This window comes from Sorex fumeus, unplaced genomic scaffold (genome assembly GCF_029834395.1).
Source record: "Sorex fumeus unplaced genomic scaffold, SorFum_2.1 ptg000067l, whole genome shotgun sequence".
In the NCBI taxonomy this organism is placed as follows: Eukaryota; Metazoa; Chordata; class Mammalia; order Eulipotyphla; family Soricidae; genus Sorex; species Sorex fumeus.
The window spans coordinates 5,249,685-5,264,165 of record NW_026606124.1 but is presented as its reverse complement, the minus strand read 5'-3'; the positions used below and the strand labels follow the sequence as shown (position 1 = coordinate 5,264,165).

At 42.1% G+C, this 14,481-nt stretch overlaps 1 protein-coding gene across 1 annotated transcript in view; it reads left to right on the top strand.

Annotated features, from left to right (window-relative positions):
* Positions 1-14,481, top strand: part of THSD4 (thrombospondin type 1 domain containing 4) — a 624,572-nt gene that overhangs the window by 504,931 nt on the left and 105,160 nt on the right. The window lies entirely within an intron of this gene.

The following is a 14,481-nucleotide window of genomic DNA, read 5'->3' as shown; positions in this document are numbered from 1 at the left end:
CTGGTGGAGGGATGGGTATCTGATCATTGTATAATTGAAACCAAAGCACAAAAAATTTATAAATTTACAACTGTAAAAAAAAATAAAATAAAATAAAATAAAATAAAGGGAAAAAAAAAGAGAGAGAGAGAGAACAAAAGGGAATGCTCTGCCACAGAAGAAGGGTGGGATGGGGGGATGGGGAGGTGAGAGGGATAATGGGATCCAAAAAAAAATAATAATATTTATCAACTATTATTACATAACTATTACAGAGGAAGCTAGTTGGCTTGTAACGATTTGTCAAATAGAACATCTCACACAGAATGATAGATAGTAGGGTAGGTAAGATGCGTGCTTTGCACACAGTCAATCCAGATTCAATCCCCAGCTCCCCATATAGTCCTCTGAGCCCCACCAGGAGTCTTCCCTGAGCTCAGAGGCAGGTGTGAGCTCTGAGCACTGCCAGGTGTGGCCCCAAAACAAGCAAACAAAAAAAGAGTATTTTACACAGAAAATATGGAGAGTGGTTTAGATGCAACCAATTTGTTTCTTAATTTCATTTTAGTTCACAACTCTTGAGGAGTTCTTGATTAATATGGACAAGAAATTGAAAATTATAAACAGATAATCTCTTTAATTAAATAAAATTGGGCATAGTTTGTTTTATGAGCTGCCTACAAATGCAATATCACTTAATATGTTATAATGAGGCATCTACTGCATTTGAGTATTTTAAAGATAGAGTGCTAAAAAGATAATGAAAATATTAAAATAGGACCTTGAAATAATTTGAAAGTCACTACCTTAATAGAGATTTTTAATTTTTTAATTTTAGTCACTGTGTTTTACAGTTTTATAACAGCCTGTGATTGGGTTTCATGCATAAAACATTCCAGCACCACATCCACCACAAGAGTGTCTGTCTTTTTCCATCCATCATTGTCCTGAATCTCCCATCTTCCACCATGCTCCCGTTCACGCACTCTGCAACTCTCTCCTTTAAGTTTCTGTTAAGATAAGTTAGCCCTGATGGCCTCTTCAAGGAACAGCAGGAGTCCTATGTCACCTGCTCTGATGCTGGCTAGCCCAGATGATCACTTCGGTTTCTTCTCTTGAGTTCTGTTTTCTAGCATCCTGTGGTAAGTGGGAATTCCTGGCGAGCCTGATTTTATGGTGATAGCTGATTTCCACCATCACACTGGTTAGACCATTTTGATGTCTATATTGCAAAAATCTTTAATGATAGAAATTTAAGACATATTTTCTAAAAAACTGGTAGATGTCCTTTGCTTCAAGTCCATTTTATTTTTATTCCTATCCTGTTTAGTGATGTTTATGTAAAATAGAGAACTCTACCTTCTACAGGAAACTGCGACTGCTTTGTTAGCTCATTGGGAATTAACTGTGAGGATCAAACCTAACATCTGATTTTTGTCTCCAACTAACTCGGTGCCCTCTGTCACTCTTGTTTGTGTCTTCTCCCCAACATTTTAATTTAGGATTAAAAAAAACTGAAAGTACTGATTCATTTTGTTGATGACTTTAAACCACAGCAGAAAGAAAGGTAAACATCTTCATCTATGTTGATTGTGGTTTCCGATCATCAAAAAGAAACAGATAAATCTTCTTAGTTACCATCAAAATAGCTCTGTGTCAACCATGTCGTTATTGCCAGTTTATTTGAAGCAGATATTTTCCAAGGTCCAAAGAGGCACTTCTAATAACTTTTTCTTAGCGGTTGTGCTTGCTTTCCTCATCTTGGGTGGAACACGTCAGTAACCTCATGAAACCCACAGAGACATTAACAACTCCAAATCAATGACCTATAGAGGACATCTTTATTGACTTAAGACTCAGAGCCTTTCTCTGTACAAGATATCTGGAAATGTCTTTATCTTTAAAAAGATAAGTCTGTTTTCCGATCACTTAAAAACAGAGGTTGAAATACTTGAAATTTTAGGAGTGGGGGTGCGGGAGGTGGTTTGCAACCTTCAAACACACATAGAATAAAATCTCAAAGAGGGCAACCTTAGTCCTCAAAAAGGATTGCAAGAATTACTCAAATAAGTCCAAAGTAAAAATTATCTTGTGGGAAATAGGACAGGATTTCATTTGCAAAATGAACCAGTTAGCAAAGCAGCTTGGGGCTGGAGCGATAGCACAGCGGGTAGGGCGTTTGCCTTGCACGCAGCCAACATGGCCAACCCGAGTTCGATTCCTCCGCCCCTCTCAGAGAGCCCGGCAAGCTACCGAGACTATCTCGCTCGCACGGCAGAGCCTGGCAAGCTCCCCGTGACGTATTCGATATGCCAGACACAGTAACAACAAAGTCTCCAACGGAGACGTTACTGGGCCTGCTCAAGCAAATCGATGATCAATGGGAGGGCCTTTACCTTTACCTTTTACCTTTAGCAAAGCAGCTCAGGGGTCTCCTTCTGCTTCTCAAAGAACATTCTGGAGCCTGAGATTAAATGAACTTAGTGGAAAATATGTTTTAAAGTCTAAGACACTTGAGTCTGCACTGGAAAGTGAGTCTCCACTAGGTCCTTTTGATACAAGGGGAAAGAGTTTCCTTTACAGAACTTGGGAGAGTTTTGACTGGGGTAAGGAAGAACTCAATGCCATTGGAAAACCAAGCTTTCCTGTGAGCATGAAAGATATGTCCAGGGTGATATTAAGATCATTCCTTGCTGTGACATGTCAGAAGCCACCTTTTCCTCTGCTTCTTCTCAGCTGGGCTGCAAATGCTCATTTAGGAACAATCATGCCCATGGGCCATGTGTTCATCCACTTCCCAAGCTACACCCGCTCCTGCCCTTTCCCTGGTAGTGGAGGCTCTCCCTTCTCAACCTCTTTCTCACCTGCTTGGCATCCACTTTTCCCCTCTGCTTTTGAGTCTCTGCTTTTGAGTCTCTGCATCCTCTCGAGAGGGATTCATATCTTGATGTCAACACAAGCTCTGTGACCTAGCACAATTCATTTAGTCTCCCTCTTTCCTCTTTTATTCAAATGGTGCGAAGTATTTTCACCCTGGTAGATACCCAACAAGTACCATTTTTATTTTGCTGGGCACTGCTTTCTTTGGTGTGCAGATTTCTGTTGACCACAATGATAAATAAAAACCCGCTTTTCTGGTGGGGCTCAAAGGTCTTTCGTGGTCAGAATTTTGAATTTTTTGAAACTTTTTCTGACATGGGATCTGGCTCTCTTTTGACCAGGATTTATTTTACTCTGCCAGAGAAATGCTTTTCTTTTTGCTTCCCTATTTGCTGCCTTTCCACATTCCTGAAAGTCTATGCAGGCATTCTCTAGTTAAATAACATTCCAAGGCAGCTATTGTTTAAGCTAGAAATGAGTTTCATTTGTTTGCCTTTCTTTGAATTTGCCCTCTATGTTATCTTTAACTTGACTTTAAATAAAACATCCTATGTATTGAGTTCCTTCCATGTGCCCCATTCTTTTTTGCAAATTTCATCTTCCTTTCTCATCACAAAGCGAACCCAATAAATTAGACCGTACAGTTAATATTGCTAATTTGTCTGTAATAAAATGTTCCTTTACTAAAGTGTCTCTGTTGTCAAACTCAAGGATACTAAGTCTTTGGCAGAATTCCTATTTTTGTTCAGTCATCCACACCTCCCTTGCTCCTGAACTGCTGTAGCCCCAGGTACCTTTCCACCTGGAATCACATGCAGGCATCATGCCTCGGCGGAAATCGTTAGCTGGTTTAACTGACAGCTGACATCAGGAAGCCTTTTGAGCCAGGGGAATGACACGATGACAGCAGTATCTCAGGAAGATAAATGTCATGGCCACATGCAGGATAGATTACCTGCAACCACAACATTAGCCTTTCTCTGCTGACACATCTGCAGAGCATGATTTAAAAGCTCATAAATAGGATATGTTTAGAGAAGGAACTGTTGAAAATGAAGAATTTTAAGGTCCAATCAAAGAAGATGAAGGATCATTGTTTATCCACCTGGTTTGCATGTCCTAAATATTTAGGTACACAAATGCATAGCATTAATGTGGTCACTTGGAAGCCATGTGTGGCTCTCCTATCTGCCATTGCTCTGCCATTCACTTTTAAGTGGCAAGAAAAGGGAAGTTTCTTGTGAGAATTATTCATCTGGCTGCCATCTGAGTTGTTATGGAGCACACGGAGTCTGACAGATAACCCTGTTCCTAGCCATTCTTCAAAAGAAGCCTGGAGGCGCCTTCATGCTTAGATAGACCAGCCAAAGTTTTTTATTTTGTGCATGCATAGAACAAAATGTCTTTATTTCTTAATAAAAAGAAAATTTATACTGGATGCATCCATGGTTAAAAGCAGGAATAAGAAGAAATTACCCTTTTATTTTTATTTATCTTTTTTTTAATTTTATTGAATCACCGTGAGATAGTTACAAGCTTTCATGTTTGGGTTACAATCACACAATGATCAAACACGCATCCCTCCACCAGTGCACATTCCCCACCACCTATATCCCTGATATACTCCCCCTTTCCCATCTCCCCCTGCCTTCATGGAAGACATGATTCCCCATAATCTCTTTCTACTTTGGGGCATTATGGTTTGCAATACAGATCCTGAGAGGTTACCATGTTTGGTCCTTTATCTACTTTCTGCACACATCTCCCATCCCAACTGATTCCTCCAGCCATCTTTTTCTTAGTGATCCCTTCTTCTTCCAGCTGTCCTTGCTCCCTTTGCTCATGAGGCAGGCTTCCAGCTATGGAGAAATCTCTGTCCCATGTATCTACTATCCTTAGGTGTCAGCCTCATGTTATGTTGTTTTATACTCCACAAATGAGTGCAGTCCTTCTTTTTCTGTTCCTCTCTTTCTGACTCATTTCACTGAGCATGATACTTATTTCTTGATCATTCTATCCCCCACAGATTAAGCTCTCATATTGCCTGAGAGTCTCTCCCAGATAACCTCCTGGATTATTTTTACTTTGTAGTCATAAATATTTTTTTAAATATAGGAGTACTGTTATTTATTCAGCCATTGATTACACTGATTGAAGTGTCATGAACTTCATATTACTTTTTCAAAAAACTTTTTATTGCATATCCGCGAGATAGACCATTACAAAGCGGTTCATAATTGGATTTCAGTCATACATAGATCCAACACCCATCCCTCCACCAGTGCACATCTCCCACCACCAATATCCCTGTTTCCCTACCACCATCCTCTAACCCTTCACCCCTTACTCCCAGCCTCCCTCTATGGGAGGCACTTTCCTTTGTGCTCTCTCTCTCTCCTTTTCCTTTTATGCATTATGGTTTGCAATACAGACAATAAGAGGCCATGGTGTTTGTTCAGGGCATTTGATATTTTTATTGGGACGGTAAGGCTGGAGTAGCTTTTCTATAGGGTGGCCATGTTGTGGTGTGGATGTGACTGCTGAGGCTTCTGGAGGGACTGGGAGGTGGAGGGAGGTATCCCATCCCGACCCTGAGAAAGCCTGAAGATTTCAGTCACAAAACCTGCATGCCAGAATTTTCAGCAGATTATGTCTCCACGAGGTCTGTCCTGAGATGGTGGAATCAGGCCAGGGGTATGTTGTAGTCATAAATATTTTTTATCTTGGTAAATTAATAGTTTCAACTCCCAAGAACACATATTATTTTAGCAAATCATTTGGGATCTTGGAATTGGTTATGAAAGGAATAATAGTGTTATTAATAATAATAGTAATAATAGTCACATTCATTTGTGTGACTGGATATTGCATGATAAGAAATAAACAACATGGGCTTTCAAGGGGCAAGGGAATAAAGAGAAGCTATGGGAACACCAAGACTATAGGGTGGGAGAGGAAGCCTCAGAATTTAATAGAATACATGAAGCAGGTCTTTAGAAGGCCAGAGAAGAACCCCGGAAATACAGATAATAAGTTATCATTATTTTTATTTGGCTTATTTGATTGATTTATGATTTATTGGCATTCTGGCCCTTGGCTAATGTGAATTTTTATTTGAGGCCAAGGGCCCTTTATTTAAACCCCCCATCAAAGATCTGTATGATTTTTGACATATTGCCTTCTCTGAGTTTTGATCTAATAGGGACAGTGAAGATCACTTTCTAGGATGACTTATGGAAGAAGCCTCTCATATAATGAGTTCTGTCTATCTGCAGTGACTACTGACTCCCTAGAAGATGCTTGAATCTCATGTTTTTTTTCTGTGATTTCTCTAAAATCGTATTCCAATATACCCTGGCTATACATTCCAACCTAAAACCTCCAACCTTCTTTACTTTATTTCTAAAATGAGCATAATCACTTTACAGTATTGAAGATTTGCCATAATTCAGTGGTTCCTAAGAATATTTGGTCCACAGCCTCATTTCTGGGGGAGGGGAAGCAACTCAGTGCCCCCAGGAAATCTTCCTGCTTTAAACAAACAGAAGGTGTGGCCATACCCCAATTAATTGCCCAGTTGCACATAGAGTTCTTTGTAATGCCCCAGGGGTGGTATGAACACCTTGGAAAATACTGCCTTAGCTGATCTCCAAGACAAAGTGGAATTACACAAGAAAGCACAATTTAAAAAATTTTTAAAAATAGACAAATAAGAGAGTCATAAGAAAATCTCTCTGGAAAATTTGATCACCTACAGAAATGCATATTTCTGTAACTAACCAATGCAGTTGACTTGTGACAACTCTGATTTCAAACTCCCTGGAGAGTCCTGTATCTACAGAAGTGGAGTTTGAGTGGACTGAACAAGCATAGCAGCCTCCTCTGTTCGTGTGGAACTGTGTGTGCCATGTGTGAGAAAAATTATGCCAATGCTCATGCCCAGGGACGGGCTGCTAGAGGCAGAGACAACTTGAGGAGAAGGAAAAGCATTCCAGCCCTTGTCCCCAGCCAGCTCTGACCCAGACGCATTCCTCTGTTTGTCCTAATAATTCCTCAGGAGAGTCTTGAGGTGAGACTTTAATGCCTTCATTTTACAGGGAAAGTGACAAAGGCTCTGAACAGAATGATGTCACCTCAGGTGGTACAGGTAGAGAAATATTCACAGGTGAACCTCCATATATCTGGGGAAAAGAGTTTTGAAGAGGTGGTGACATAGAAGAGATGGTTTTATTTTTTTTATTATCATTTTTTTTATTAGTGAAACACCATGAGGTACAGTTATAGCTTTATAAATTTTTGTGCTTGGGTTTCAGTTATACAATGATCAAGTACCCATCCCTCCACCAGTGCCCATCCTCCCCCACCACGGGTCCTAGCATCCCTCCCACCCCCCATCCCCCCCCCTTCCGTCCCACCCTGCCGCTGTGGCAGGGCATTCCCCCTTGTTCTCTCTCTCTTCTTTTGGGTACTGTGTTTTGCCGAGAGGCATTGAGTGGCAATCATGTTTGGTCTATAGACTACTTTTAGCACGTCTCTCCCACCCTGGGAGGGTCTTCACAACACCCTTTATTTGGTGCTCGAAGAGATGGTTTTAGTTCAGATTATGAACACGGGAAGGAGACAAGAGGAACCTAGAGCATAAATTCTAATCGCAGAGGAAACCAGCATAACATCTGAGTAGAGCTTGATTGAAGACTAGGAGCACCAAGGATAGAGCAAGCAAATCAGACACAGCAGCTGAATTTGAGATTCGAGGCCAGTTTGTAGCAGTTCTTCCAAATACTCCCAACTTCTTTATGGCCTCAGTCTCTTGCATCTTTCCTCCTTCCTTGCTCTGCCCTGCTCTCCAATTGCACTTACCAGCCTTAGAGATAGTACACTTGCCTTGCATGTGACAGACAAGTTCAATTCTCAAAACTCCTTATGGTCCCCTGATCATTTCCATGAATGCAGAGGGGCCCCTAAGTGCCGAGGGGTCCCTCAGAGTAATCCCTGAGCACAGCGAGAGGGGACGCAAGTAGATGGGAGGGGTCCTTGGAACATTGGTGGAGGGAAGCGAGTACTCTGGTGCTGCTTGTGGTCTTGGTTGTGTGCATAAAACTATCATTAACAGTGTTGTAAATCAGGGTACCTCAATAGAAATGGGCGAGGGGCGGGGGCAGATGTTAAATAAAGGAAATCCTCTCTTTGCTACCTTGAAAAAAGTCATTTGCTCCCCTCATACTTTGTTGTTTTCAGTGAAGTTAGGACTCCTGGGCCTTTCCTGCTAGTGCTCAAGGAATGCTAGATCCTAGCATCTGGCCTCATTCACTGAAAATCCTCAGCATCTGTTCAAGTCACTATTTCCTTTGTAAGTCAAGATAGTAAAGTCTTGGGGTGTGTGTGTGTGTGTGTGTGTGTGTGTGTGTGTGTGTGTGTGTTAATGGATATGGGCTTGGGGGCACGGGTATAAAACTTGAGTGAAAATGAAAAGAACATGGAACAAACAAAAAATTACTTAAAAGGCCTTGCCTTGGAATTCCAAGGATGCTGTTCAAAGATAGGCCATGAGCCGTGAGCCAAGGAAAGGTCCAGAATGACTCCTAAGCTCTCCCTCAGCAGCTGCGGCTGCTCCACAGACCACACTGCCATTATCACAGAGCAGGAGAAGGTCAAGTCCTGCTTCTCATTTTTGAGCACAAAGTAATAAATAAAAATAGAGGTGTATAAAACGTGCACTATATGGATTCTCCTCCAATAAAGCCAAAACAAAGGTGTTTCTGATTCTGTAGGAAAGTTCCAGTGAATGAGAGAAAGAGAGAGATAGTTCAAAGGATTGAATTCAATGGTATGGTTGTCAGATCACTCGAACCTTGAGTCTAAGACAGTGTTTCCTAGTGAACGATAGCACTCCCCTGGAGAGGGTGTGGGTAAAGGGACATTGGAATGATCCAGTGGGGGTGTGGGGTGTAGGGTAGAAACTTCAGGTAAAATTGTGTTGAGGAGTGAAATGGTGAGTTCTGTTTGTTCACTTAAGGTAGATTTCCAGACAGCTGCTGAATGATTTGTTTTGCTTGTTTTTATGGAAACAAAAGGGGGGGGGGGCAAATAAGTTTGCGAACCTCAGCTCTGAGATGGTCTCAAGCAAAGCTTCAGTCTCAAGCAGGCAGTACTGCTGTTCTGGGTCCTCAGGCCAGGGACCCAGGTGGACATTCCTTACTTCACCTTTTGGTGACTCCCACCTTGGCTTCTCTGGTCTTTTCCCTTGATATACTGTTCTGTAACCTGCTCCTTCCCCTCAGTTTAGTTCTCTGGGCCCACTTTAATGCAACTCTGTGTGTGCTTCTCATTCTCTGATCTTCTGGAGGTTTTCCAATTCATTGGCTCGTCTGCTGAGCATCTTCTGAAAGCAGTAATTTTGCGTGACACTTCCCCTCTTGAGAGTCTTGGGATTCAACCCCTCCTGCTTTGAGAGAGTTCTTATCCATCCTCATCTCCTCTCCACCATCACCTGGTGACATCTTCTGTAGATCATCCAGGGTGGACTCAAAAGCGCATCGAACCCACAGAGTTAAGACTCACTTTCAAACTTTTTTTTAAATGTTCTGGGAATAAAATTCCTGCCTATCCTGTTCCCCTTTTTTTATTCTTCATACACACAGAGGCATGAAAATCATAACTTGGCAGGAATTCGGACATCAGAGCACCATAAATATGCAGTCACAGTCTGAGTTGCTGAGTCTGCCTTTCCTGTGTTTCTCAGAATCATTCATTTCTTCAGATATTTCATCACCAGATCTTTTCCTTGAGCATCTACTGGAATGCCACTCTAGGGAGTTTTAGGGGTGCCACCCTTAGTGAAAACACACACAAGTGTATTTGAAGCCAGGATATTTGTCAAGGAAATGATGGGAAGTAAGTGGGTCATTGCCTTTGCCTATCACCAGCCTACTGGTGGCTGGATTCACTGCCAGTTCCTGAGGCCCTTCTAGTCCTCAGTGCCACAGGAACTAAAACAAGCCTGTGAGTCAGCAGTCTCTGTCCTGGTGCAAACTTCATCACACCTAGCTTGCTGTTGCTTTTTTGCTCTTAATTTAGCTTTAGCTTCCATAACTTTGTCTTGGACAGTAGAGATCCATCTCTCTGCTCTTTCATGCAGAAAACTTCCTAGTCATAATGTGGCAGCCTCAACCACAGCCCCTGTCAGGTCCGTTCCACATGGGTTTTTTCTGATGCCAACACCTCCTTCAATCTTACAGACTGAAGAACCAAGCTGAGCAGATATTTCAATAGATTCTGTCTAAAATGGAATCCCTTTATGAGGCTGTAGAGATAGAGCAAGGGGTAGTGTGCTTGCGTGCATGCAGCCAACCCCGAGTTTTATCCCTGGCACCACCTGTGGTCCCCCAAGTCACACCAGGAGTGATCTTCGAGTGCAGAGCCAGGAGTCAACCCCGAGTCATCCCCAAGCCTCTCCTTGTGTGGCCCACAACAATTTTAAAAAATTAGAATCCCTTTAAACAGAGAGATCATAATTCAGTCTTACATGTTAAAGGTAGAGTTGAAGTTCAGAGGTTTCCACTATTCTGTACAAAACTATGGAACAGCCATCTTACTTTTATAACAGAGTATTATCATTGCCTTAGTTCAGTTCATCCCATACTGTTCCTTCCCAGTGAATCTGTCAGGGAGACAGAACATAAAAGTGAAGCCTCAGAATTTGAGAGTGAAGTATCACCAGCACCCACCCTACCCCAAGCTGCAGAAAGACTCCCCTGGAAGGAAGGAGTGTGGAGGCCATTCCGGCACCGGAAATGTTTCCCTCTCAGGATTACTCCTTGCAAATTTGTAAACACTCCCCCAGTTGGTTCTCACCCAATTTTATCACACAAGTGCGCCAACATTTCTTCCAGAAGAGTCTGTGCTGAGGTGCTATTCTCCACTGAGATTGAATGAGGTTCTGCAAAGCAGCAACTGTGAGCTGATGGAAACCAGATCGCTCGCTTCACAATTGTCTTCATTAAGTAAATCAAACCCCTTTCATTCCACGCCATTTCTTCTCTTCAAATGAATGACACTGTCAGTTTGCTTCCCACTGATCCCTGTTTCCAATTTAATTTTGTCCACGGAAAGCAAATTCCTCTGACTTTAGGCATGGAAAGATTCTTCCCATTAAAGCTTCATTTCTGTTTTTCAGCTTGGCCCCAGAAAAGACCTTAGAGATGACCCAGTTGAAGAAGCAAATTGGTCTTAGGACTTTCATCTCTGGAGTCCTCCATCCCACTCTTTTTTTTTAAATTTTTATCAGTGAAACACCATGAGGTACAGTTGTAGACTTACAATTTTTCGTGCTTGGGTTTCAGTTATACAATGATCGAGTACCCATCCCTCCACCAGTGCCCATTCTCCACCACCACTGATCCCAGTATCCCTCCCAACCCCCACCCCCCATCCCGCTCTTTTATTTAGCAGATGAGCTGAGAGGCCCTGTGCTCACTCCAGCACACAGCTTTGCTCCTCTGCAGTTAGGTCAGAGGCGGGAGTTAGAAGCATTAGAAGACTCTCATTACTTTGATGGCAATGTAGAATCTTTTTAAAAACTGGATAAGGAAGTATGCTTAGATTAAATTCTAAGGATGAAATCTATAGTCTAATAAGACTACATGCTCACTATACTTCCGCATCTCCAAAGTCCTGTTTGGGCAGAGGGATTGGACCATGCCTAGCAGTGCTCAGGCTCTGTGCTCGGGGATCACTCCTGGTGATCTTGTGTGCCAGGGATCAAACTGAAGTTGACTTCATGCAAGGCAAGTGCCTTACCCACTTCACTATCTCTCTAGTGCACTATTTTTATATTTCTGCGGAATTACCATTTTTAAAAATTTTTAATTTTATAAAGTAGTTCACAATATTATTACATTTAATATTCGAGCACCAATTCCACCATCATTACATCTTCCCACCACCATATTTTGGATGTTTCCATCCTGAACCCCAACTCCTGCCCTAAAGCAGAACTGAAATAATTTAATTTGTATTGGAATTACCATTGTTTTAAATTTTTCTGGGGATCTGTAGAACAGCAAAAACAATAATTTTCAACTAAAGGCCCTCCTGTTGATCATCGATTTGCTCGAGCGGGCCCAGTAACGTCTCCATTGGAGACTTTGTTGTTACTGTGTCTGGCATATCGAATACTCTCGGTAGCTTGCCGGGCTCTCTGAGAGGGGCGGAGGAATCGAACTCGGGTCGGCCATGTTGGCTGCGTGCAAGGCAGACGCCCTACCCGCTGTGCTATCGCTCCAGCCCCTAGGGTCATTTTTTCCCCATTGCCAGTCCTACTTTGGCATTATGTAGAAATATTTTCATTCACTATGGCAAGGGGGAGGGAATTTGTGGGTAGAAGGGAGGATGTGGTCTCCATCCCACAGTGCAGAAGACAGGCCCCCCACAACCAAGAGCTCCCCCGCCGCTCCAAATGTCAATAGAGGCACAGTTGAGAAATTTTGATGAGGAGGAAGACAGAGGCTGAACTTCAAACCTGGCCAGTCCCTCCTCTGCCAGAGCAACTCCGCTGGTCTCTTCCTTTATACTGCTCTTCTGTGTTTTGACATGAGTTTTATTTTTTAAATATGCTTTATTTATGCCCTAAAGATTTGAGCATTACCATGGTAGAAGATGACAACCCTGCTTCTGTTATAGCTGTGGGGCACGGAGACAAATAAAGTGGGCATACTTGAAGCAAGACGGGGTGATCAGAGGGAAATACTAGTTCCTTTATAGGGGCCACATCTGGCAAAATTCAGCCTGGTGCAAGCCAGCGTGGTTGGCTGAGGAGGCTGTAGTGTCAGGGGTCATAGACACAGCTTTGTGCATGCCAGACATGTGCTCTGCCATTTAATCTATCTCTCCAATCCCAATAATCACTCATTTAAAATTAATAAATGTTTGTTCATTTACTATTAATTGGTACACTAATTTGATTTGGTTTAAAATAACAATCAGGGAAACACTGACCTGATCCTCAGTCTCGGCTGCCCCAGACCCTTCCAGTATCGACGTCCCAAATCAAATGATGAGATTGTGTCAGCCTTTTAAGTTAAACAAAAGAGTGGCGATTTTCTTCTCTTAGCTACTAGATCATAAAGAATTTAGATGTTGTGGGCCTTGTTATCTTTTACAGCTACTCAACCCTGCTGCTATAACCATAAATACAGCCGGAGAGGGGCTGGAGCAATAGTATGACATAGCCATGGTAGAGTGTTTGCTTTTCATGCAGCCAGAGTTCCATCCCTGCACCACATAAGGATTACTGCCAGCAGCGATCCCTGAGCACAGAGCAAGGAGTAAGCCCTGAGCACAGCTGGCTGTGGCCCCAAACAATCAAGAAAAAAATTAAAAGTCAGAGAAATTAAGAAAGCAAATGGATTTTTTGTGTTCCAATAAATCTTTATTTATAAAAATAGAAAATTGTCCAGATTTGACTTACTGATTTATTTTTTATAATGTAGGAGTACTGCTATTTATTCAGCCATTGATTAAGCTGATTGAATTGGGCATGAACTCCAGTGACTTCCTGATTTAGATTTTAAGTAGGACCTGTGTTTTCCACCATATCTTCTCCTAACCTAACAAGGTACTGGCACATAGTAGGGACTAGCTTAGGAAACATTTAATAAATTTTATTGAGAGGCAATTGTTCAGTCACAAGTGCTATATTTTAAGGAGACGAAGAAAAAGTTTCATGTGGTATTTCTGAGGGAATGTTTATGTATTGTTTAACTGCTGTTGGACATTTAGGATCATTTCAATATTTTTATTAATAATAATCTCTGATGATCTCCTTCATACAGAAATTGTTGGCCTCATTTCTTGTAATTTCCTTTGCACAAATTCCTAGAAAAAGAATTACTGAGTCAAATGGTATATACTGCTAAATTGTTTTCCAAGAAGGTGGAATTGATCTACATTCCTAACAGAAATAAGAAGGGAATATTTATCATATGCAAAGGACTTCTTTTAACATTCTGTTGAAAGAAAAAAAAACACAGAAGTTTTGAACTCCATATGTATTTCTACAAGTTAGCTCACCATAAATATGACTGAAGTGGTGTTAGCGCCTATTATTTTAATAATAACGTTCTTCCACCCTGCTGTGACAGCGGGATTCTGAAGGCTCATTGTTTTACCTGTGGGTGTCATCCAGCCAGGCAGTGGAGGTCACTCTCGTGTGTTGACTGAGCCCCCACAGAAACATGTGCTTCTCATTAGGAAAGCAGAGCCCCTCTCTGCGCTCCTGGCACCAACTGCCCTGCCCTGCCCTGATGTACCCGAAGCCGCCTCCCTGTGAAACTCCCCACCAGAGATGCTGTCCAGATTGTGCATTTCCCACAGGAAATTTTGTTTAGGCTCATTTTGGCACATAATCAGGGGCGAGTCTTGAGCAACTTTTCCTGTGATGGCTGGCAGTGTGCAAAACTTTCCTAAAACACGTTACAGAAATCAGTGGACGACTACTAAGGATACCTGGTCATCATCCAAGTGTCTCTGTAACAGCAAGAGATATCTTGCTGATATCCAGACTGAGCAACAACAACAAAAAGCTAATGGTTGGTGGTTCTCTTCCACTCATGACTGTTGGGG